The sequence below is a fragment of the Mustela nivalis genome (assembly GCF_964662115.1).
Source record: "Mustela nivalis genome assembly, chromosome: 6".
Taxonomy (NCBI): Eukaryota; Metazoa; Chordata; class Mammalia; order Carnivora; family Mustelidae; genus Mustela; species Mustela nivalis.
This window is the reverse complement of record NC_139025.1, coordinates 142635870-142657731: the sequence shown is the minus strand read 5'-3', so window position 1 is coordinate 142657731 and position 21862 is coordinate 142635870. Positions and strand designations below refer to the sequence as shown.

General features: G+C 45.6%; 1 long non-coding RNA gene across 1 annotated transcript in view; it reads right to left on the bottom strand.

Moving 5' to 3' along the window:
- Positions 1–11684: 11684 nt before the first annotated feature.
- The window catches only part of LOC309867661, a 743341-nt gene continuing 733163 nt past the window's right edge, over positions 11685–21862 (bottom strand). Inside the window, exons 2-3 of the long non-coding RNA XR_014313292.1 lie at positions 15106–17127; positions 11685–13562 (exon numbers count right to left, since the gene is read on the bottom strand). This is a non-coding gene — a long non-coding RNA (uncharacterized lncRNA). The remainder of the gene's footprint in view (positions 13563–15105; positions 17128–21862) is intronic.

Below are 21862 nucleotides of genomic sequence, written 5' to 3'. Positions count from 1 at the left end.
AAAGACCCCAGGAAAATGAGATCCCAAATTGTGGGAGAACGAAAGGGGATGAAAAATAAGTTCAAGGGGAAAAAAAGGTTTAAAAAAAAGAAAACAAGGAAAAAATTATTTAAAAAAAAAAAAAAAATATATATATATATATATATATATATATATATACTAGACTTGTGACTAGAACAGGGTCACTCACTTAATTTTGGGAGTATTTTGGTCTCTTAGAAGAAACTACCTCCCAAGATTTTAAAGGATGAAAAACATGTAAGGTTAGGCACAATGAAGGGATGGAATAAATCTATAAAAATGAGGAAAAAATTTAATTTCTAAAAAATAATTTGGTAGAGCAAGTTGGTTGGGACAATGAAGAAAGATAAACTGGAGAGAATTTGCTCAGGCTGGACAATAGAACAATCTTGGAGCTATATCTAGGGTATATTTTGATCTATTATGAGAAGTTATACCCCAAATTTTTTAGAAGAAAAAAACACTATGTGAATAAAAATATATAGTTAGATACAATGGAGGATAAAATATGACTATAATAATGAAGGTTAAAAATAGATTATTATTTTTGTAAGGTATTTTAAAAATAAACTCGTTAAAAAAATCATTAAAAGAGGAATGGGTAAATTAAAAAAAAATTAGCAGAAGAAAAAAGAAAAAAATATAACTACAAGACTAAAGAATCATTGGGAGAAAGCCATGAATTCCTTGTTTTGCTTTCTCCTCCTCTGGAATTCCACTGTTCTCCTTAGTAAGTGAAGTTGATCTTGGCTGGGTTTCTTGTTGGTCTTCTGGGAAAGGGACCTGTTCTATTGATTCTCAAGTGCCTTTGCCTGAGATGGATTTGTCCTGCCCTTACCTGGGGTGAGGCTAAGTAATCCGGGAGCGTTTGTTCCCTGAAGGCTTTCCGTAGAGTTCCGTAGATTTCTGGATGATGGAATGATAATTGTCTCACAATCCGGCCAAGAGTAGTGGAGAGCTCAGGGCCCCTCTCCTCAGTGCACCCTCAGAGAAAAATACTTAATCACTCCCATCTTCTCGGCCTCTGGCCATGTTTGGAGAAAAGCTCTCTCTCATGCGCACTTGGAGAAAAGTCCTTGGTCATTCTCATCTCCCTGGCCTCTGGCCATGCTTGGAGTAAAGAGCTCAATTACTCCCATGTCCCTGGCCATTGGCCGTGCTCCAAGCTCACCCTGCCTATGCCTGGTTCAAAGTAACCCTGGGTTGAGAGCTCACTCCTCAGCTTTGTCTCTGTAGCCGGATTCCCCACTCTAATAGCTGTGAGTTCTGTGATACTTAGATACCCCTGGTCCTTCTGTGACCCTGAGGGACCTGGGGCTATGCTGACCCCACTTGGGCTTCACTCTGGTTTAGCCTCTGAGGTGATATCCCTCAGTGGATCAAACTTTTAAAAAGTCCTGATTTTCTTCTCCGTGGCTCCACCACTTGCCAGGAACTGGCCCCTCCCCCCACGCTCTACCTTCCCGTTCTTTGGGTTCACGTTTGCACTGGTTCTACCTTTCAGAAAGTGATCAATTTTCTGTTTCTAGAATTGTTGCTCTCCTTCTCTTTGATCTCCCATTGGATTTGTAGCTGTTTGCAATGTTTAGATAAGCTATCTAGCTGATCTCCTGCTACCTGTTGTCATCTCAGCCTGCTACTTCGCCATCTTGAATCCTTCCACGCAATATGTGGTTTTGATTATGTTGATGTGTATTCTTTCTGTACCCAGTTTGGTGAGTATTTTTATTATGAAAGGGTGTTGATTTTATCAAATGCCTTCTCTGCATATATTGAGTTGATCATATGAGTTTTTATTGATCATTCTATTAATATAATGCATCACATTTACTGATATGTGCTGGTGAATTCAGTTTTGTAGCATTTTGAGGAGAATTTTTACATTTTTATTTATCAGGGATATTATCCAGTAGTTCTTTTTGTTGCTGCTGTTTTTCTTTTTTCTTTTCTTTTTTTTTTTTTTTGTAGTGCTCCTCTCTGGTTTTGATATCATGATAATGCTGGCTTTGTAAAATGTGCCTCGGAGTATTTAAACCTCTTCAACTTTTTGGGAAGCGTTTTAAAAGTGTTTGTATTAGTTCTTCTTAAAATGTTTGGTAGAATTCACTGTGGAAATCATCTGATTCTGGACTTTTATTTGTTAGAAGGTTTTTATTACGGATTCAATCTCCTTACCCCTTATTGGTCTGTTCACATTTTTTATGTCCTCATGATTCAGTCTTGATAGGTTGTATGTGCCTAGGAATTTGTCCATTTCCTCTAGGCTTTTGATTTGCTGGCATTTAACTGTCTTTTATCCTTTATATTTCTGTAGTATCTGTTATAATGTCTCCTTTTTCATTTCTGATTTTATTGAGTCTTCTCTCTTTTTTCTGAGTTAGTCTAGCTGTCTTTTTTTATTTATCGTTACCAAGTCTAATTTTATTTACCGTTTAAAAAAAAACTTTCTAGTTTTTTAATTCTATATTTCATTTATTTCTGCCCTAATTTTTTTTCCTTCCTTTTGCTACTTTTAATTTTACTTTGTTCTTTTTGTTGTTTTTTTGAGCTGTTATATTAAGTTCTTTATTTGAAATCTTTTCTTAATATACATTTATAGCTATAAAATTTCCTTTTATAATTGCTTTGCTGCTTCTCATAATTTTTTGTTATATATTTTTTTATTTTCCCCAAGATGTATTTTTATTCCCACTTTGTCTTCTTTTTTTGATTTTTTGTTTGTTTAAAAATGTGTATGTCTGTGTATTTGTAAATTTCCAAATTTCCATCTGTATTGATTTCTAGTTTCATATTATTTTGGCTGGAAATATACTCGATATGCTTTCTATATTATTGATTTTTGGGGGACTCTTGTTTTGTGGTTTAAAACGTGATCTATCCTAGAAAATTTTCCACGTCTGTTTGAGAAGAATATTTATTATGATAGTATTGGATGAAATATCCTGTAAATATGTTAGGTTCATTTGACATAGTTCTTGTTTGTTTGTTTTGTTTTGTTTGTTTGTTTGTTTGAGAGAGAGCAGGGCAGAGAGAATGAGCAAGAGGTAAGGGCAGAGAAAGAGTGAGAAGACCCCCTCCTGAGCAGGGAGGCCAATGTGGGACTCTATCTCAGGACCTTGGGATCACGACCTGAGCCACCCAGTTGTCCAGGCATAGTGTTTAAATTCACTATTTTCTTATTGATTTTCTGTCTGGATGATGTATCCATATGTGAGAGTGGGGTATTATTGTCCCCAGATACTATTGTATTGCTATTTATTTCTCCTTTTTGTTTTGTTAGTATTTGTTTTATATATTTATGTGGCTCAATATTAGGTACATGATATTTACAATTACTGTATTGATGAAATGATGACACTTTGCTTATAGTATAATGACCTTCTTTGACTCCTGTGGCGATTTTTAACTTATATAAACTCTATTTTGTCTGTTATAGTTATTGCTACCCTTGTTTTCTTTTGTTATCATTAGCTTGGAATATCTTTTTCCATCCCTTTACTCTCTGCCCATGTGTGTCCTTAAAGCTAAAGTGATTCTTTTATACGCAACATATTGTTGGATCTTGTGTTTTCCTTTTGTTTTTTTAATCTATTCTAGCCTTTCTATGTGTTCCAACTGGATGATTCCAGTCACTTACAGTTAAAGTAATTATTGATAGGTAAGGACTTATCTATTGCCTTTCATTCTTTTTATATTTCATGATTTATTTAAATTTTAGTTAATATGTAGTGTAATATTAGTTTCAGGAGTAGAATTTAGTAATTCACCATTTACATATAACATTCAATGCTCATCACAAGTGACCTCCTAATAATTATTACTGACTTAGCCCATTCCCCTGCCCATCTCCCCTCCAGAAACAATCAGTTTGTTACTTATAGTTAAGTGTATTATGGCTTGCCTTCCCCTCTTTTTTTTTTTTTAATTTTTTCTTTCCCCAGTGTTTATCTGTTTTGTTTCTCTGTTAATTGTTTGCTCTTTTGTAGATGCTCTGCTCTTTATTTCCTGTATTGTTCTCTTTGTTTGTAATCTAATGACTTTTTGTGGCAGTATGTTTTAACTTCTTTTTTTTTTTAACTTTTTATTTTTTATAAACATATATTTTTATCCCCAAGGGTACAGGTCTGTGAATCACCAGGTTTACACACTTTACAGCACTAACCAAAGCACATACCCTCTCCAATATCCATAATCCCACTCCCTTCTCCCAAACCCCCTCCCCCCAGCAACCCTCAGTTTGTTTTGTGAGATTAAGAGTCACTTATGGTTTGTCTCCCTCCCAATCCCATCTTGTTTCATTTATTCTTCTCCTACCCACTTAAGCCTCCATGTTGCATCACCACTTCCTCATATCAGGGAGATCATATGATAGTTGTCTTTCTCTGCTTGACTTATTTCGCTAAGCATGATACGCTCTAGTTCCATCCATGTTGTCGCAAATGGCAAGATTTCATTTCTTTTGATGGCTGCATAGTATTCCATTGTGTATATATACCACATCTTCTTGATCCATTCATCTGTGGATGGACATCTAGGTTCTTTCCATAGTTTGGCTATTGTGGACATTGCTGCTTAACTTCTTTATCAAAATCTTTTGTGTATCTACTACATATTTTTTTATATTTACCATTAAGCTTATATAAAATACGTTAGTTATAACATTCCATTTTATGTTGATAACAACTGAACTTCAATAATGTACAGAAAATTTATACTTCTATTACAACAGGTTATTGATATTTTTACATATTAGATCATTTTTATATTGTACATTCAATAACAAATTATTGCAGTTATAGTTATTTTTAATAGGCTTGTTTTTTTTAACTTTTAAACTAGACTAGTAAATGATTTATATATCACCATTACAATATTAGAGAATCTGGTTTTGACTATACATTTACCTTTAGCAATAAATAAGGAGCCATCCATGCATCCATGTTGCCATCTTGATGACATCACCATCCCCAAATTATCAGTAAGTGTTACTTTATATTTATCTTTTTTTAAGATTTTATTTGTTTATTTGACAGAGAGAGAGAGCTCAAGTTGGCAGAGAGGCCGGCAGAGGAAGATCGAGAGGCAGTCTTATTACCCAGCAGTGAGCCCGATGCAGGTCTTAATCCCAGGACCCTGGGATTATGACCTGAGCCAAAGGCAGCTGCTTAACTGATTGAGTCACCCAGGGACCCCTAAATTTTACTTTAGTTTATATATGACCATTTTTTATTTCTACTAATAGACATATCAATTTTATTGCTTTTAATATTAAGGTCTTCTCCTTAACATCATTATCATCTATTTCTTTTTCAATTTTATAAGTGTTGTTTACATTTGTGGTGGTAAGTATGTAATTCATGTATGTGGTGGTATGTAAGTAATTCAAATATGAATTTTAAACTCTAGATCATGTGCTCCATTGTGGCAGATATTTGTCTTATTCATCCCACCCACAAAAAATTAGTACTAAATAGGTCTTTCTTGATTGACTGAATGGTGTTCTGACATCTGACACTAGCATGGCTGACCAAACCAGAGATAAAGGAGAAAATATAATGATTGTCAAATGGGTGAACCTGGATAAAAAGACACTTTTAGCTTCGTTAGTTTGATATACACTCTGGATAACATTCCAATTTTGCATGGATTTTTAGAAAGCAAACAACTCCTCTCCTAAATAATAAATTTATTAATTGCCTTCCTTATGAGTCCTGACATCAGTCAGCTTTGTGGGTTTCTGATTCCATTCCAAGAGGTTGAATGTCTGTTTGATTTATGTAATAGGCAACAGTGTCATGGGGAAATACTTGTAGGATAAAATTTCTTAAAGATGGTAACACAGATGGCTGCCTATGGACTGTGAGGTGGGCGTTAATGAAAATGCATTGAGCAGTAAGGGAAGGGCAGCTCACAACCATAGGAAAGGTGCCCTGTGTTTTTGTTTTGTTTTACAAACAGATACCATTTCCCCTCCCCATGGAAATTTTCAAATTTACTTTGCTCTAACAAGCACAAATACTTAGGACATTATGAACACAATATGGGCATTAAAGGATAAAAATTAACAAAAATTTAAGTAAATGTTAAGTGTTTATCATTATTTCAGCCATGTTTTTCTATGCTTAACTGCTCAAAGAAATTACACAGTCTGGTTTCTAAATATTATATCAGGCTGTTAAACTAATGCAAAGGGTTTTATGGAATTTTCTATAACACCATCTAGATTTTCTATATTGGCTGTCACTCTTGAAAATTCTTAGTTTATAAATGTGCATGCATTGAAACAGCATATATTTACATTAGAGTTAATATTCACTGGTTATTTACCTGGTTTATTACTGTATTTTGATCCTTTCTAATTGTTCACTTTCTTCCATGTTTCCCCCTTATTTCTACAAAAGTCAATCCATCACATGTTATGTAAACTGAAACAAAGAGGAACAGCTGTTAGTAGAAAGGATTAATAAGTGATTTGATGTTACTCTGTGAGATATTAAGTAATAGGCAATGTATTTCCATATCATCATTTTAATATATTTCAGTAATACAGCATAGTTGTTATGCTTTAATTAAACCTTCATTAAGTCTTTGTATATATATTTTTTCCTAACTCACAAGTCCTCCCTTCATGTCCCATTCAAAACCCACTCATTTTGTGGAATAATTGTTTTATCTTCCCAGTACAATCTTCATTTAACATATTGCTCTGGTGTGCTCCTTTGGCAGCACATATATTAACTTATTGTTCTGGTATACAAAAGGATAGGAATGGAATATTTTGTAATATGATATTTTGTCCTTTCTACACTACAGAGTCTGTGTAAGCATTCTTTGATTAGAGACCTAAGTAGGAGGTCCAAATTGAAGAAAAACAAAGAGAAAAAAGGAAAATGTTCTCAGCCCTTTCTTGTAGTTTCATTTGCAGGAACCACAAAAGCAAAGATATTAAAATGTTTTTTTTTCTTATTTTTTAAAAGTAATTTTAAACTTTTTATTAGATTATGCTCCCTTAAACTTATCTGATACCATGAATAGAAAACCAAAGCAATCCACCAAACATTCCTTAAACATGTTGCCTTTAAAAATTTTACACTGTAGTCTCACCTGTAGAGTAGATGAGCCTTGACTCAAAAGTGTCATCAAAGACTGTGGTGACACTTTTCTTGCCACCCACCCACTGCTCCTGCCATGGCAGGCTCTCCTGCTTCATGAGCATTTCCCGACAGCAAGGCAAACGGCTCCTTCTCTTCTCCCGGGGCGGCGTGCTGTGCCTTCCCCAGACATGCTCCTGGGGAGTGCAGTGACAAACGTGTCCCTTTCCTTAAGGCTGTTTCCACAGGCATGACCACGCTTCTCTCCCAGGCCGAGGGGATGCCGGGGCAAAGAGGATTTCGCTCCATGAGGGTGTATTACACCGTGCTTTGGAGACAAGGTCAGACAAGCAGCAGCTGCATTCCACAGACCCGACTCTGATTTCCCCAAAAATGCTGTGCTTTCCCAGAGGGGATGCCCGGGAAAAGAGGCTTTTGCTCTATGCGGGTTTCTCCCAATATGCTGAGAATACTAAGGTAAGACAACCAGCAAGAGCAGCCCAGAGAAACGACTCTGATTTCCCAGCGATGGCTATGCTTTCGCAGAGGTGTTCAGCTTGCTGCGAACCGCACTTCGCTGCTGCTTCCTCAGCAAGGCTTTGGGCGTTTGCTCTGTCCCGTCAGAAATGAAGAGCGGTGGGAGAGCTGGTGCCTCTTGGGCCTTGCTTTCCTGGGCTCCATTTATGCGTCCTGGGTTCACACTGCCAAGCCGAAATAAGCAGATACAGTCACAACCCTTCAGTATAATGCATGGCCTAGGATGGCACTCTATGCACTCTACAATCTCCCGGTGTAGGCAACGCTAAGGCCTTTTGCTCTGGCGCTCAGGCGGACTCGGGGACTAGGCCAGTGCTTTCCCCACAGGAGAGGAGAGACGCCAGGATCTCAGCACACTGCCCGTGCACTGGGATGGGGAGCAGTGACGGACTGTCCCCACTCCTTCCCCGGACACACTGTGCATCCGCGAACGCTTTCACATCTTGGAGGAAGACGGCATCTGACTGCCCGTTCTTTCAGGGAGCTACTTCTGGGAGTTCAGGGTAGGCGCCTGGTGGCAAGCACATGTCTGCACCAGGGACAGGAGGCCAAGGAGCTGCTTTTCCCTTGGGCCCAGGGGCAAAGCACAGGCATGCCTTCTGCCCAGACTCCTTCCTCAGAGTGGAGCACGCGCCCCTGCCCTTGTCGTACCTTCAAGTCTCCTTAGCAGCCAGGCGTCGGTCTCCCCGCACAGGAAGCGGGTGACACTTGTCTTGCCACCGGCCCACTCTTCCTGACAGTGCCGGCTCTCCTGCTTCGCGACCTTTTCCCAACAATAAGGCCAATGGCTCCTTCTCTTCTCCTGGGAAGCATGCTGCACCTTCCCCAGACATGCTCCTTGGGAGCGAAGTGACAGACGTGTCCCTTTCCTTAAGGGTCTTCCCACAGGAGCAACCAAGCATCTCTCTCAGGCAGAGGGGATGCCCGGGCAAAGAGGATTTTGCTCCATGCCGGTTTATTACACCGTGCTGTGGAGACTAGCTCAGGCAAGCAGCAGCAACATTCCACAGACCTGACTCTGATTTCCCAAAGAAAGCTGTGCTTTCCCAGAGGGGATGCCTGGGCAAAGAGGCTTTTGCTCTATGCGGATTTTTCCCACCATGCTGCGAATACTAGGCTAAGGCAAGAAGCAAGAGCAGCCCACAGAACCGACTCTGATTTCCCAGCCAATGCTATGCTTTCACAGAGGTTTTCAGCTTGGCGCGAACTGCACTTCTCTGCTGCTTCCTCAGCATGGCTTTGAGCGTTCGCTCTGTTCCGTCATGGAAGAAGAGCCCTGGAGAGCTGGTGCCTCTTTGGAGATGCTTTCCCGGGCTCCATGTTCACGCCCTGGGTTCCCCCAGCCAACCCAAACTAAGCAGACACAGTCAACCCTGCAACAGCGTGGGTGTCCTAAGGTGGCACTCTGCCAACTTCCATCTCCTGGCGTAGGCAAGGCTTGGCCTTTTGCTCTGGCGCTCAGGCGGACTTGGGATCTAGGCCAGTCCCTCCCCACAGGAGAGGAGAGGCAACAGGATCCCTGCACACCGTCCGTGCACTGGGATGGGGAGTTGTGGGGGATTGTACCCACTCCTTCTCCAGCACACTGTCTGCCACCAACAACGCTGCCACATCTTGGAGGAAGATGGCATCTGACTTCCCATTTCTCCAGGGAACTGTTTCTGCGAGTTCCGGTTATGGCTACTGGTGGCAAGCCCAAGTCTGCCCTAGGAACAGATGGCCAAGGAGATGCTGTCCCCTTGGGACCAGAGGCACAGTACAGGCCTACCTTCTGCCCAGACACCTTTCTCTGTGTGGAGCACGCGTGCCTACCCTAGTCGTACCCTTGTGTCTCCTTAGCAGCCAGGCTTGTCTCTCCGCACAGGGAGTGGATGACACTTTTATTGCCATCACCCTGCTGTTCCTACCAGGGTAGGCTCTCCTGCTTCGAGACTGTCTCCCGACAACAAGGCCACCGGCACCGTCTCTTCTCCCGGGGCGGCGTGCTGCGCCTTCCCCAGAGGTGCTCCTGGGGAGCATGGTGACAGACGTGTCCCTTTCCTTAAGGCCCTTTCCAGATGTGCAACCACGCTTCTCTCTCAGGCAGAGGGGATGCTAGGGTAAGGAGAATTTCGCTCCATGTGGGATTCATCCACCGTGCTGTGGAGATTAGCTCAGGCAAGCAGCAGCAGCATCCCACAAACACGATTCTGATTTCCCAACAAATGCTGTGCTTTCCCTGAGGAGATGCCTGGGCAAAGAGGCGTTCGCTCTATGCGGGTTTCTCCCACCGTGAGACTGGGCTCGGGCGAGCAGCAGCAGCAGCCAGCAGATCCGACTCTGATTTCTAAGCAAATGCTGTGCTTTCGCAGAGGCTTTGGGCTTGGAGCGAACCGCACTTCGCCGTTGCTTCCTCAGCAAGGCTTCAGTCGCGTCAGGGAAGAAGAGCTGCAGGAGAGCTGGTGCCTCTTGGGCCTTGCTTTCCTGGCTCCATGTTCGCGCCAAGGGTTGACCCTGCCAAGCTGAAATAAGCAGAAACAGCCTCGACCCTGCAGCAGCATGCATGGCCTAGGATGACACTCTGTTCACAATGCCATCATCGGGCATAGGCAAGGCCTACCCTTTTGCTCTGGCACTCAGGTGGACAAGAGACTAGGCCATTGCCTTCCCCAGCCGAGAGGAGATGCGACTGTATCACTGCACACCGCCCGCGCCCTGGGATGGGGAGTAATTGGTAACTGTCACTCCTTCCTAGGGCACACGCTGCCTCCGCCAATGCTGCCACATCCTGGAGGAAGGCAGCATCTGATTGCCCGTTCCTCCCGGAGTTGTTTCTACGAGTTCAGGACCGGGCACCTGGTGGCAAGCCCACTTCTGCCCTATGGACAGGTGGCCAAGGAGCTGCTGCCCCCTGGGCCCAGAGGCACAGGACAGGCCTGGCTTCTGCCCAGACTCCTTCCTCAGAGTGGAGCATGGGCGCCTGCTCTAGTCGTTCGCTCCTGTCTTCTTAGCAGCCAGGTTTCCTTCTCTCCATACAGGGAGCGGGTAACACGTGTCTTGCCACCCGCCTGCTGTTCCTGCCATTGCAGGATCTCCTGCTTCCCAAACTTTTCCCGACAATAAGGCCAACAGCACATTCTCTTCCCCCAGAGCGTCGTGCTGCACCATCCCCAGACATGCTCCTGGGCAGTGCAGTGACAGACGTGTCCCTTTCCTTAAGGCTGTTTCCTCAGGCGCAACCAGACTTCTCGTGCAGGCATAAGAAATGCCCGAGAAAAGAGTATTTCGCTCCATGAGGGATTATTACAACGTGCTGTGGAGAATGCTGTGCTTTTCACAGCACGGTGGAAGAAACCCGCATAGAGCGAAAGACTCTTTGCCTAGGCGTCCCCTCTGGGAAAGCACCGCATTCTTTGGGAAATCAGAGTCAGGTCAGTGGGATAGTTCTGCTTGCCTGAGAAGGTCTCCACAGCACGGTGTAATAAACCCGCATGGAGCGAAATCCTCTTTGCCCCGGCATCCCCGCTGCCTGGGAGAGAAGCCTGGTTGCGCCTGTGGAAACAGCCTTAAAGAAAGGGACACACTGTCTCTGCACTCCCCGGGAGCAAGTCTGGGGAAGGCGCAGCATGTCGACCCGGGAGAAGAGCAGGAGCCGTTGGCCTTGCAGTCGGGAAACGGTCGTGAAGCAAGAGAGCCTGCCATGGCAGGAAGAGCAGGCAGGTGGCAAGACAAGTGTCACCCTCTCCCTGTGCAGAGAGAATGAAGCCTAGCTGCTAAGAAGACACGAGCGGACCACTAGGGCAGGAGCGAGTGCTCCCCTCTGAGGAAGGAGTTTGGGCAGAAGGCAGGCCTATCCTTTGTCATTGGGCCCAAGGGTAGAGCAGCTCCTTGGCCGCCTGTCCGTGGTGCAGACATGTGCTTGCCACCAGGCGCCCGGCCCTGAACTCGAAGAAACAGCTTCAGATGCTGTCTTCCTCCAGGATGTTGAAGCAATGGCGAAGGCGGGGGTTGCCCGGAGAAGGACGGACAATTACCCATTGCTCCCCATTGCCAAGAGCGGGCTGTGTGCAGTGATCCTGTCGCGTCTCCTCTTGGCTGGGGAAAGCACTGGCCTAGTCCCCTGTCCACCTGAACGCCAGAGCAAAAGGGCAGGCCTTGCCTACGCCGGGAGATGGCACTGTAAGCAGAGTGCCATCCTAGGCCACGCATGCTGCTGCAGGGTCGAGGCTGTGTCTGCTTATTTCAGTTTGGCACGGTAAACGCAGGACATGAACATGGAGCCCAGGAAAGCAAGGCCCAAGAGGCACCAGTTCTCCCGCAGTTTTTCTTCCCTGATGCGACTGGAGCCCTGTTGAGGAAGCAGCGGCATGTGCGGTTCGCTCCAAGACCAAAGCCTCTGCGAAAGCACAGCATTTGCTCAGAAATCAGAGTCGTTTCTGCGAGCTACTGCTGCTGCTTGCCTGAGACCAGGCTCACGGTGGTAAAAACCCGCATCCAGCGAAAGAATCTTTGCCTGGGCATCCCCTTTGGGAAAGCACAGCATTCTTTGGTTAATCAGTGTCGGGTCGGTGGGATGCTGCTGCTGCTTGCCTGTGCTAATCTCCACAGAACCGTGTAATATAACCGCGTGGAGCGAAATCCTCTTTTCCGGCCATCCCCTCAACCTGAGAGAGATGCTTAGATGCGCCTGTGGAAACAGCCTTAAGGAAAGGGACACGTCTGTCCCTGTGCTCCCCAGGAGCATGTGTGTGGAAGGTGCAGCACGCTGTTCCCGTAGAAGAGAAGGAGCCCTTATTCTTGTTGTCATGAAAGGGTCGCAAAGCAGGATAGGCGGACCTGTCAGGATCAGCGGGGCGGTGGCAAGACTCGTGTCCTCCGCGCCCTGTGCGGAGAGACGGAAACCAGGCTGCTAAGGAGACACATGGGGACCACTAGGGCAGATGCGTGTGCTCCACTCTGAGGAAGGAGTCTGGGCATAAGGCAGGCCTATCTTCGGCCCCTGGGCCCAAGGGGACAGCAGCTCCATGGCCACAGGTCCCTGGTGCAGACATGTGCTTGCTCCAGGCCCCTATTCTGAACTTGCAGAAGTAGCTCCCTGAAAGAACGGGCAGTCAGATGCAGTCTACCTCCAGGATGTGGAAGCATTCACGGAGCCACGGGGTGTCCGGGGAAGGAGTGGGTACAGTTCCCCAGAACTCCTCATCCCAGTGCACGGGCGGTGTGCAGGGATTCTGTCGCCTGTCCTCCCCTGTGGGGACGGCAATGGCCTAGTCCCAGAGTCTGCCTGCGCCCCAGAGCAAAATGTCAACCATTCCCTACACGGGGAGATGGTAGAGTGCATAGACAGCCATCCTAGGTCACGCACGCAGCTGCAGGGTTGTGGCTGTGTCTGCTTAGTTCGGCCTGGCAGGGTGAACCCAGGGCGCGATCATTGAGCCCGGGAAAGCAAGGCCCAAGAGGCACCAGCTCTCCCGCAGTTCTAAGCTGACGCGAGAGAGCGAACGCCCAAAGCCTTGCTGAGGAAGCAGCAGCGAAGTGCTGTTCACGCCAAGCTGAAAACCTCTGCAAAAGCGTAGGAGTTGCTGGCGAATCAGAGTCAGTTCTGTGGGCAGCTCTTGCTGCTTGCCTTAGCCTAGTATTCGCAGCACAGTGGGAGAAACCGGCATAGAGAGAAAGCCTCTTTGCACGGGCATCTCCTCTGGGAAAGCACAGCATTCTTTAGGTAATCATAGTCGTGTCTGTGAGATGCTGCAGCTGATTGTCTGAACTCGTCTCCACAGCACGGTATAATAAACTCACAGGGAGAGAATTCTTCTTTGTCGGAGCATGCCCTCTGAGAGAGATGCTTGCTTGCGCCAGTGGAAAGAGCCTTAAGGAAAGGGACACGTCGGTCACTGTACTCCCGAGGAGCATGTCTGGGGAAGGTGCAGCCCGCTGCCCGGAAGAGAGAAGGAGCCGTTGGCCTTAATGTCGGGAAATGGTCGCGAAGCAGGAGAGGCGGCGTTGTCAGGAACAGAGGGCCGGTGGCACGAAAACTGTCTCCTGCACCTTGTGCGGAGAGACGGAAGCCTTGCTGCTAAGGAGACAGGAGGGGACCACTAGGGCAGTTGCGCGTGGTCCACTCTGACAAAAGAGTCTGCGCAGAAGGCAGGCCTGTCCTGTGCCGTTGGGCCCAAGGGTAGAGCAGCTCCTAGGCCACCTGTTCGTGGTGCAGACATGTGCTTGCCTCCAGGCGCCCGGCCCTGAATTTGAAGAAACAGCTTCTGGAGCAACGGGCAGTAAAATGCCGTCTTCCTCCAGGACGTTGAAGCGTTGGCGGAGGAAAGGGGTTGCCCGGGGAAGATCGGACAGTTACCTATTACTCTACATCCCAGGGTGCGTGCGGTGTGCAGGGATCCTGTGGCATCTCCTCTCAGTTGGGGAAGGCACTGGCCTAGTCCGCTGTCCACCTGAACGCCAGAGCAAAAGGGCAGGCCTTGCCTACCCTGGGAGATGGCATTGTAAGCAGAGTGCCATCCTAGGCCACGCATGCTGCTGCAGGGTCGAGGCTGTGTCTGCTTATTTCGGCTTGGCAGGTTGAACACAGGACGTGAACATGGAGCCCGGGAAAGCAAGCCCCAAGAGGCACCAGCTCTCCAGCAGCTCTTCTTCCCTGACGCGACTGGAGCCCTGGTGAGGAAGCAACGGCGTGTGCGGTTCGCTCCAAGCCCAAAGCCTCTGCGAAAGCACAGCATTTGGTGAGAAATTAGAGCCGGTTCTGCGGGCTACTGCTGCTGCTTGCCTGAGACCAGGCTCACGGTGGTAAAAACCCGCATCCAGCGAAAGAATCTTTGCTGGGGCATTCCCTGAGGGAGAGCACTGCATTCTTTGGGAAATCAGAGTTGGGTCTGATGGATGTTGCCGTTGCTTGCCGGAGCTAGTCTCCACATCACGGACTAATAAACCCGCATGGAGTGAAATCCTCTTTAGCTCTGGGAAAGCACAGCATTCTTCGGGAATTCAGAGTCGGGTCTCAGGGATGCTCTTCTGCTTGCCTGAGCTAGTCTCCACAGCACGTTGTAATAAACCCGCATGGAGCGAAATCCTCTTTGCCCCCGCATCCCCTCTCGGAAAGCACAGCATTCTTTGGGAAATCAGAGTTGGTTCTGTTGTCTCCTCTTGCTGCTTGCCTTAGCCTAGGATTTGCAGCACAGTGGGGGAAACACGCATAGATCGAAAGAGTCTTTGCCCTAGCATCACCTCTGGGAAAGCACAGCATTCTTTGGGAAATCAGAGTCGGGTCTGAGGGATGCTTCTGCTCCTTTCCTGAGCTAGTCTCCGCACGGTGTAATAAACCCGCATGGAGCGAAATCTTCTTTGCCCGGGCATCTCCCCTGCCTGAGAGAAAAGCGTGGTTACCCTTGTGGAAAGAGCCTTAAGGAAAGGGACACGTCTGTCCCTGCGCTCCCCAGGAGCATGTCTGGGGAAGGTGCAGCACGTTGCCCTGGGAGAAGAGAGGGATCCGTTGGCCTTGTTCTCGGGAACGGTCGTGAAGCAAGAGAGCCGGACCCAGGCAGGAACAGCGGACTGGTGGCAAGACAAGTGTCACCCGCTCCCCGTGCGGAGAGACGGAAACCTGGCTGCTCAGGAGACACGAGGGGACCACTAGGGCAGGCGCACGTGCTCCACTTTGAGGAAGGAGTCTGAGCAGAAGGCAGGCCTTTCTTGGGCCCCTGGGCCCAAGGGGACAGAAGCTCTTTGGCCACCTGTCCCTGGTGCAGACATGTGCTTCCCACCAGGTGCCTACCCTGAACTCGCAGAATTAGCTCCCTGAAAGAACGGGTAGTCAGATGCCCTCTTCCTCCAGGATGTGGAAGCATTCGCGGAGGCACGGGTGTGTCCGGGAAGGAGTGAGTATAGTCCCCCACAGCTCCCCATCCCAGTGCATGGGCGGTGTGCAGAGATTCTATCACCTCTCCTCTCCTGTGGGGAAGGCACTGGCCTAGTTCCCGAGTCCGCCTAAGCGCCAGAACAAAAAGGCCAAGCGTTGTCTACCACGGGAGATGGTAGTGTGCACCGAGTGCAAACCTAGGCCACACATACTGCTGCAGGGTTGTGGCTGTGTCTGCTTATTTCGGCCTGGCAGGGTGAACTCAGGGCGCAAACATGGAGCCCACGAAAGCAAGGCCCAAGACGCACCAGCTCTCCTGCAGCACTTCTTACCTGACCTGACAGAGCGAACGCTCAATGCCTTGCTGAGGAAGCAGCTGCGAAGTGCGGTTCGCGCAAAGCTGAAAACATCAGCGAAAGCATAGCAGTCACTGGGAAATCAGAGCCATACCGTTGGCTGCTCTTGCTGCTTGCCTTAGCCTAGTATTCGCAGCACGGTGGGAGAATGCCGCATAGAGTGAAAGCCTCTTTGCTCGGGCATCCCCTCTTGGAAAGCACTGCATTCTTTGGGAAATCAGAGTCAGGCCTTTGGGATGCTGCTGCTGCTTGCCTGAGCTTGTCTCCACAGCACGTTGTAATAAGCTCTCATGGAGCGAAATCCTCTTTGCCCGGGCATCCCCTCCGTCTGGGAGAGAAGCCTGGTTGCGCCTGTGGAAACAGCCTTAAGGAAAGGGACACACTGTCTCTGCGCTCCCTAGGAGCAAGTCTGGGGAAGGTGCAGCACGTCACCCCAGGAGAAGAGAAGGAGCCGTTGGCCTTGCTGTCGGGAAACGGTCGTGAAGCAAGAGAGCCTGCCAGGCAGAAAGAGCAGGCAGGTGGCAAGACAAGTGTCACCCTCTCCCTGTGCAGAGAGAATGAAGCCTAGCTGCTAAGGAGACAGGAGCGGACGACTAGAGCAGGAGCGAGTGCTCCCCTCTGAGGAAGGAGTTTGGGCAGAAGGCAGGCCTGTCCTTGGCCGTTGGGCCCAAGGGTAGAGCAGCTCCTTGGCCACCTGTCCGTGGTGCAGACGTGCTTGCCACCAGGCGCCCGGCCCTGAACTCGAAGAAACAGCTTCTGGAGCAAGGGGCAGTCAGATGCCGTCTTCCTCCAGGATGTTGAAGCGTTGGCGGAGGCAGGGGGTTGCCCGGGGAAGGACGGACAATTACCCATTGCTCCCCATTGCTGTGCGCAGGCGATGTGCAGTGATCCTGTCGCGTCTCCTCTTGGCTGGGGAAAGCACTGGCCTAGTCCCCTGTCCACCTGAACGCCAGAGCAAAAGGGCAGGCCTTGCCTCCGCCGGGAGATGGCACTGAATGCAGAGTGCCATCCTAGGCCACGCATGCTGCTGCAGTGTGGAGGCTGTGTCTGCTTATTTCTGTTTGGCAGGGTCAACCCAGGACGTGAACATGGAGCCCGGGAAAGCAAGGCCAAGAGGCACCAGTTCTCCCACAGCTCTTCTTCCCTGACGCGACTGAAGCCCTGTTGTGGAAGCAGCGGCGTGTGCGTTTCGCTCCAAGCCCAAAGCCTCTGCGAAAGCACAGCATTTGCTCAGAAATCAGAGTCGTTTCTTCGAGCTACTGCTGCTGCTTGCCTAAGACCAGGCTCACGGTGGGAGAAACCCGCATCCAGCGAAAGAATCTTTGCCTGGGCATCCCCTTTGGGAAAGCACAGCATTCTTTCGAAAATTAGTGTCGGGTCGGTGGGATATTGCTGCTGCTTGCCTCTGCTAGTCTCCTAGCATGGTGTAATATAACCGCGTGGAGGAAATCCTCTTTGCCGTGCATCCCCTCAACCTGAGAGAGCTGCTTGGTTGAGCCCGTGTAAACAGCCTTAAGGAAAGGGACACGTCTGTCCCGGTGCTCCCCAGGATCATGTGTGGGGAAGGTGCAGCACGCTGCCCCAGGAGAAGAGAAGGAGCCATTATCCTTGTTGTCATGAAAGGGTCGCAAAGCAGAAGAGGCGGACCTGTCAGGATCAGCGGGGCGGTGGCAAGAGAAGAATCCTCCACGCCCTGTGCGGCTAGACGGAAGCCTGGCTGCTAAGGTTAAGTGTCTTCCTTCAGCTTAGGTCATGATGTCAGGGTACTAGGATCCAGTCCTGCATCAGCTGCCTGCTCAACAAGTAGTCTGGTTCTTCCTCTCCCTCTGCGCATCCCCACCCACTCTCTCTCTCTAATAAATAAATAAAATCTTAAAAAAACTTACTGAAATCCTAGACTGAAGTACTAAATTCAGTCTTAATATAAGACAGTTAAACAAAGCAATGATCAAAACTGGAAAATTTAGTCAGATCAAGGTTTAACATTTTTGGTTGACACAGGACCTCTTTCAGTAACAACATTCCTTAAATATCAATTTCTTTTTAAGGCAAAAAATTTTGACAAGAAATTCAGATCCTTCTCATCATTTTCACATCAATTTAATGTGACATCCTTGGAGTATATAATCAAATATGTAATTATTCTATCTGTTGCCTTGTATATTGCCTGTATCTTTTTCAGACTCAAAGTCCCATTGAGGTAAAGTTTTTTTTTTTAAACAGAGATTTTTAAAGTGTTTGATATATACAAGATGCTTAATAAGTGTTTACAAAATCTATGTATTTCAGAAGCCTTAAACAGGCTTTAAAATAATGTAGGTGATATTAGTAGTCATATCAAAGAATTTGTAGGTTTCAGTCATATAAATAACTACATTTCTCAGAGACAGAGAAACATACAAATGATCTGGGTCCAGTAGGATAATGCTAGCATGTGTTGTAAATTCTCTTATATGACCTATTCTTTCCAGAATTGGTTATGTGGCAGAAAATAAAGGTATCACTATCTTATATTTTATTATTTAAAGAGATTTATGAAAGTTGTTAATTTCTAAGACTACCCCTTTGTTTCAGTGGACCCAATTTCCGTGGTAATGGTGAGAGGAAAGTAGGCAATTTAGGCGGCAGCAAAAATCTCCTACAAGGCACTATAAATTAAGGCTTGTTCTAGATCATGGGTCTGTCCAAAGGGAAATGTTAAGGGGTAGGATGGATGATGGATGCATTGTTGACTTATAACTATAAAATTAATACTGTTATGCCCCAATAATGGGTCTATGATTAAAGGAGCAAGACTGATATAAAGCAAAGGTCAAGCAAAGCTTTATTGGACATCAAGCATCAAGAATCTAACCGAATGTTCAGGGCCACACCTCTTACGAGAGAAGGCAACCCTTCTCTGTTTCACAGTCTAGCTTTTAAGGGCAAAGGCCATGCGGTCAGGCCTGGCCACGCACAGGTGACCAATGAGATTTTAACACACACAGGAAACTCCACAGTGATGCTAGGTGACCAGCTGAGGTACAATTTACCCTGGTATAGTCATTTGACCCAGCCTATTAAACCTTGATTAGGATTGGTGTCAAAAAGGTTCCCAAAGGGTGGAGGAGTGGGGCATACGCCTTAGTATCTAGGGAGACAGTATGCACCCCCACCCCCGCTGATTGATGTCTCCACCTGGCCTGACCCACCCTTTTATATGGGCTTTGTTACCTGGAGCTGATTTCCAGGACTTGTTTTTAAGTGAATCCCCTGGGGGAAGGGGAGCAAGGACACTTTAAAGGTTAAACAACGTTTTTGTTTAACCTCAATGAAAGCCTCCTGCTGAAATATAAAAATATAAAATAGGTCCTTACAGTACAACAACTCAGTAGGGAAAGTCCCAGTGTGGTGATAAATGAAGTGATGTAACTTGCATTGCACATTTTATTTTTAAAAAGTGTAAGTCGTATTTTTCCCTGCCATGACATCATACTTTATCTTCATCACTGTCTACTAGCTTAAAACTAGTTATACAAACTCAACAATTTTTTTAAAAAATATTTTATTTATTTATTTGATAGCAAAAGCGAGAGAGAGAGAGAGAGAGAGCATGAGCAATATGGGGCTCGATGCCAGGACTCTTGAGATCATGATCTGAGCCAAAAGGAGACATTAAACTGACTGAGCAAATGAGACTCCCACAAATTCAACAATTTTATAAAATTTTTATTTGTTGGGGTGCCTGGCTGGATCAGTCAGTAAAACGTGTAACTCTTGATCTTGAGGTTGTACGTTTGAAATCCACCTTGGGTGTAGAGGTTGTTTAAAAATAAAATCTTTAAAAATTATTTTTTCATTTTTTTATTTAAGCCATTGTATGGCAGTGTTGATCACTGTATTGTACACCTGAAACTAATATTAACCTTATTTTACCTAACTGGAATTTAAATAAAAACTTTAAAAATAAAATAATAATAATAATAATAATAAAGAGGAAAAATTATTTGGCAGGCAATGTTCTTAATTGCATTATTATTGATCATTATCATAGTGTGTGTGTGTCAGTGGGAAGTGGCTGGTATTACAGTGAGTTCTATATCTGTGTTACACTGAGGTCCATGTCTGTAGTCAGTCTTTTTTTTTTCTTTTAATTTATTTTCAGTGATCCAAAATTCATTGTTTATGCACCACACCCAGTGCTTCATGCAATAAATTCCCTCCTTAATACCCACCACTGGGCTCACCCAACCACCTGCCACCCTCCTCTTCAAAACCCTCAGTTTGTCTCTCAGAGTCCACAGTCTCTCATGGTTTGTCTCTCCCTCTGATTTCCCCCAGCACACTTCTCTCCATCTCCCAGTGTCCTCCAACGTTATTCCTTATGTATTGAGTCTTATAAAAACTTTTATTTCTTTCCCTATTCTGCTTTGCATATGCTTACCTTAGATGTTAAAATGTTATAAACCTCTCCTGCCTGGTCCATTTTCTCTCTCTGCTCTCATGATTTCTCATGCTCTCCCTGCCAACCCCACATGCCTTACAATATCTGGATATGACTAAATTCTTCCTGAGCTGCTTTATTCTACTCTGCCATACAGTTGCCCTTCCCTGTTCTGTACCATAACTTCTATCCCCTGCATTTGTGCTTTAACAAAACCTAATTCTTTTCACTACATATGTATCTTTGAGCTCAATACTCAGTAGTGCAATTGCTGGGTCATAGGTTAGCTCTATTTTACTGAAAAGAAGGGCCATATGCACCCCAGTGTTTATAGCAGCAATGTCCACAATAGCCATTCTGTTGAAAGAGCCAAGATCCCTTCAACAAACAAACGGATAAAGAAGATGTGATCTATGTATACAATGGAATATCACTCAGCCATCAGAAACGATAAATACCCAACTTTTGCATCAACATGGATGGGACTGGAGGAGATTATGCTAAGTGAAATAAGTCAAGCAGAGAAAGTCAATAATCATATGGTTTCACTTTTTTGTGGAACCTAAGGAATAGCATGGAGGACATTAGGAGAAGGAAAGGAAAAATGAAGTGGGGGAATTGGAGGGGGAAATGAAACATGAAAAACTATGGACTCCAAGAAACAAACTGAGGGTTTTAAAGATGAGAAGGGTGTGGGGATGGGTGAGCCTGGTGATGGATATTAAGGAGGGCCCATATTGCATGGGGCACTGGGTGTTTTACACAAACAATGAATCATGGAACACTACTTCAAAAACTAATGGTAACTAACATAACATAATTTTTAAAAAAGGAGGGGGACAATACCTAACACTCAATCTTTGCTAGTTTCCTGTTTACCTCCTTTTAAGAGTAAGCTCATTAGTGGTTTTTTGTTTGTTTTTGTTCAACTAAAAGAAGAAAAATAATACACATTATTTTGAAAACTTTTTGAACAGTGTACAAACCTTAGTCAAGTCCACAATGTCTCATCTCATCTCTTCTTCCTCCTAACATGGCTAAGTTGAAAAAACCCTTTATCTGGGAAAAGATCATCCTCCTGCTGCCTTGTGTAAGATTTTGGCTTTAGCTTAGATTATCCTTTCTTTCCTTTTCTGAAAATACGTTGAAAATATTAATAGCCTCAGTTTCTTCTTCCAAAATATGACTGCTTCTTTACCAAGTGCAAAAGCAACCCATTTTGACCATAGTAAACAGCTTGGACCTACTTTTTTGGCTCACTGTTTTAGTGAGACAAGTGGAGTGAAGATGACACACCATTTCCAAATGTATTAATAATTGGTAGACCACACTTCTAAATTGAAGTTTTGTTGCCATTAAACTACCACCAGACTCGCTATAATTACAGAGGTAAATTCTTTATATTTACTATATTTGAAATTACCATATAATACCAAAATAAAATTATGATTATGTAAAGATTCTGTAATATTAAGATGACTTTGAAATTATTGCTTATCTAAATGAAATTTCCCATTTTATAATCTTGTATAAGCTTCCGTTGTCATCTCCTATTTAAAATCTATTAGAAGGCACTCTTATTTTC